This window comes from Sinocyclocheilus rhinocerous, unplaced genomic scaffold, assembly GCF_001515625.1.
Source record: "Sinocyclocheilus rhinocerous isolate Xijiao unplaced genomic scaffold, SAMN03320098_v1.1 scaffold569, whole genome shotgun sequence".
NCBI lineage: Eukaryota > Metazoa > Chordata > Actinopteri > Cypriniformes > Cyprinidae > Sinocyclocheilus > Sinocyclocheilus rhinocerous.
In genome coordinates this window covers 366,680-371,070 of record NW_015652146.1, presented here as the reverse complement: position 1 = coordinate 371,070, position 4,391 = coordinate 366,680, and positions in this window count along the sequence as shown.

Below are 4,391 nucleotides of genomic sequence, written 5' to 3'. Positions count from 1 at the left end.
GGCACTTCCTTCAGCCTGAGGCTTATTCATTTCACTTTAGGTGTGAAATGGCCTTTATAGTTGCAAAAAATACAACTTTTGGTTTTTTTGTTATTAAAAAAATGTAAGCCAAACCCAGGTGACAAAAAGTAACAGAAAAGTACATGCTTTTTTTTCTTCATTTTTCCACTCCTATTACTTGTTATGTGTCACCACAGTCTGATAATAATAAAATAATGTTAAAACAAATGTATAAAAATAAAAGTATTTAACACATGTTTTAAAATCTAAATATTAAACATGTCCTAAAATTATTAAATTTTTCTAGTGTTGCTAGATACTATATAGGGTAAAGGATATGATGGAAAATTATGGAAATTATTCCAACAATCCCAAATAATTACTTAGCTATTTCTGTGACAGTATTGCTGTATCATGGTTGTAAGCATACAATAAAACTCCAGCATCTGTGTGACTATATTAAACTCAAAGCAGTTAAATATGAAAACTTATTTTTCAACCCATAGTATGTTTCTATTTCAATTTTTTAAGGGTTATAAATATTACAATATGAAGTATGGAGTAAAGGACAGCAGGTGTTAGGGGTAGGGAGTGCAAATGTAAAGTCATTCTGATGAAAGGCAAAATCAAAAGGCATGGTAAATAATTTGTGTTAAGAATATTCTAGTGATCATCTTACTTTTTTTTAATTTTACAAACTAATTACAGTTGCGTTGTCCCACGTCTCAAGAATTAGAGAAGGTTACTGGGCATATAATTCAAGTCTCATCGAGTGGATCTTTGCTCTGTAGTTGACTTCTTGAAACGGGAGACACTTTATGCAGTTGCTTTAGGGAAAACACCAATATTTCTGTGTATCCTGCAGAAGCTGAGATCTTTCTGGAAGGAGTACACAGGATATTTTCACCCAACCTGTAGGGGGAAAGATGAAGAAAATAATAGTTAGAATGTGGTTTCTGTGGTATGCAGCCATGAAAGATCGGCCTGTTGTGTCTTGCAAAAGTCAGTTTCTGAAATATGACAGTTTGACTAATATATGTAACTCTGCCTGCATGTGCAGGAATACATCTAGAGAATAAAGACATCGCCACAATCAGGAGTCGAATTCTGTGATAGTAATCTATAGGGAAAATAAATATTGAAAATTACTTTTTTTTTTTTACCCATTCTTTCTTCCCCTGAATGTCACTGACGACAAGAGGAACTCAAAGAAAACTCCTCAGAGCTGCAGGTAACACACACACACACACACACACAAGTCAAGTCAAGTCACCTTTATTTATATAGCGCTTTTAACAATACAGATTGTGTCAAAGCAACTGAACAGCATTAATTAGGAAAATAGTGTGTCAATAATGCAAAATTACAATAGTAAACACAATTTTTTCAGTTAAAGGCAGTTCATCATTGAATTCAGTGATGTCATCATCCAGCTCAGTTCAGTTTAAATAGTATCTGTGCAATCATTTGCAATCAAGTCAACGATATCGCTGGAAATGAAGTGTCCCCAACTAAGCAAGCCAGAGGTGACAGCGGCAAGGAACCAAAACTCCATCGGTGACAGAATGGAGAAAAAACCTTGGGAGAAACCAGGCTCAGTCGGGGGGCCAGTTCTCCTCTGGCCAGACAAAACCAGCAGTTCAATTTCAGGCTGCAGCAAAGTCACATTGTGCAGAGGAATCATCTGGTTCCTGTGGTCTTGTCCCGGTGGCCGTCTGAGACAAGGTCTTTACAGGGGATCTGTATCTGGGGCTCATCTAGTTGTCCTGGTCTCTGCTGACTTTCAGGGCTGTAGAGGTCCTTTCTAGGTGCTGATCCACCATCTGGTCTGAATATGTACTGGATCCGGGTGACTGCAGTGACCATCTGATCTGGATACAGACTGGATCTGGTGGCTACGGTGACCTCGGAATAAGTGAGAAACAGACTAATATTAGCATGGATGCCATTCTTCTAGCGATGTAGCAAGTACATCGGGTGTTATGAAAAAAGTTCCCGGTTCCGGTTGACCTAATTAATGCAGCCTAAAAATCCTTTAACGGATTTGAATATTAGAAGCGTATTAGTGTGTTATGTGTAAGCCAGGTTAAAGAGATGGGTCTTTAATCTAGATTTAAACTGACAGAGTGTGTCTGCCTCCCGAACAATGTTAGGTCGGTTATTCCAGAGTTTGGGCGCTAAATAGGAATAGGATCTGCCGCCCGCAGTTGATTTTTATATTCTAGGTATTATCAAATTGCCAGAGTTTTGAGAGCGCAGCGGACGTGGAGGACTATAATGTAACAAGAGCTCATTCAAATACTGAAGTGCTAAACCAATCAGGGCTTTATAAGTAATTAGCAAGATTTTAAAATCTATACGATGTTTAATAGGGAGCCAGTGCAGTGTTGACAGAACCGGGCTAATATGGTCATACTTCCTGGTTCTAGTAAGAACACACACACTCACACACACACAGTCAACTGAGGGTAAATTTTGCACGTTTTTAATTAATATACTGTAGATAATCTAAAGCTGTGTCTCGGTTATTAGTAAGGTATAATATATTCAACTACTTATATACTGTGCCCTCAAACGTGTGATGAAAAAGTACATACAGTTCTTCTGAGTGTGTAGCAGAACAGTAAAGTTATGGGACGTATTAGCATATTAAAATTGCATCAACGATTTTGGGACAATATTGCACAACAGACCACTGTTTCGCATTATGTACATCCTGCAATCATCCTCACAGTTAACATCCTTATCTCCACACTAAACTTAATTTACCCTATTCATTTGTCTACAAGAGAAAGGAAGTAGATGTGGCATTTGTGGACCAGACTCATCTGCTTAGCTATTGGGCTGTTCATGTTGTATTATTTGTGAAAAGATGACTAGAGTCCTGGATCAGCTTCAACACATGCGGTTCTCCTTTTATTCTATTATCCCTTTTCATACACTGCATCACATCCTATTCACCCATTGCCCCCTAGTGCCTATATGCAGGAACTACATAACACATCAGAATTACAAATCTATATTCAACAAATTGAATATTACATCCCCCTTCTTTGAAAGCTTGACATACTATGTCAATGAACAAAATATTGCAGCTGTGCAAATCCTTAAGGTATAACATACCAATGAAACAATCAGTAAACATAAGAACAAAAATATAACAACATATTTATATTATTGGTAGTGACGATATCTTTTTTTTTTTTTTTTAGGGCAGCGATCCGCCTACACCCTTTACAATTACAGATCAAGGACGACTCTCCTGATCTGGTCACATAACGTGGAGTAACAGAATCAGTGTTATTCGTGTCTGTCTGTTTTGGTTGGTTATTGGGTACTGTGTGCAGAGTGCTAGAAGAGATTTCAGACTCGGCAGTGTTAGGCTGTGCTTTATCTTGCAAAAGGTGACGACGATTCCTGTGGAAGACTTGGCCTCCTGCGATGCGTACATGGTAAGACCTGAAGGTGTCAGCAGGTTGAATGACTACAGCAGGCTTCCAGCTACCCGACTACTGAATTTGGACATGGTCCCCAGCCCGTAGTGGTGTGAGTGGTTTCGCTGACTTGTTGTAGTACTTTCCTTGATATTGTTGCTTTTTTTTTCACACCTTGCATGAACATCATTTCCACTGACAGTTTCTGGTTTCAGCTGTTGGCTGGTAGTTAGTAAAATGGAGCGTAATCTTCTGCTCATCAGTAGTTGGGCAGGTGATTTGAAACCATCCCCTGGGGTGTTCCTGTACTCCAACAGACTGATATATGGGTCTTTTTTGTCTGCTTTTGCTTTGTCCATTAGTGATTTGGCAATCTGTACTGCCTTCTCACTGAGCCCACTGCTCTGTGCTTCGTGACGTGCACAAAGTCCTAAGTATGAGCAAAGTTTTCAAACTCTTTTGAGCTGAATTGAGGCCCATTGTCTGAGATAACCTTTTCAGGGATCCCATGTACTGCAAATACTTTTTTCAGTTTCAGGATCACTGCAGCAGCTGATATAATTGAATAATCTAAAGCAGTATTTGGAATGAAATGCATTGATCGCCTCACGTTACCATGCAAGAGTTACGCGAGGACATTAATTCACAGATTCGCACTAATGCAATTTGCATTGAGAAAATGTTCAGGCTTGGGTAATGTATTGTTTACCAAGAGCCTTCAAATCCTCAACCTAAACCAAGCATGAAATTAAAATCCTATATCTATAAAATATATCTAAATTACGACCTATTCTCTCGATGTCAAATGCAGAAATGTTAATCCATGCGTTTATGACCTCAAGGTTAGATTATTGTAATGCTTTATTGGGTGGTTGTTCTGCACGCTTGATAAACAAACTCCAGCTGGTCCAAAATGCAGCAGCTAGAGTTCTTACTAGAACCAAGAAGTATGACCAT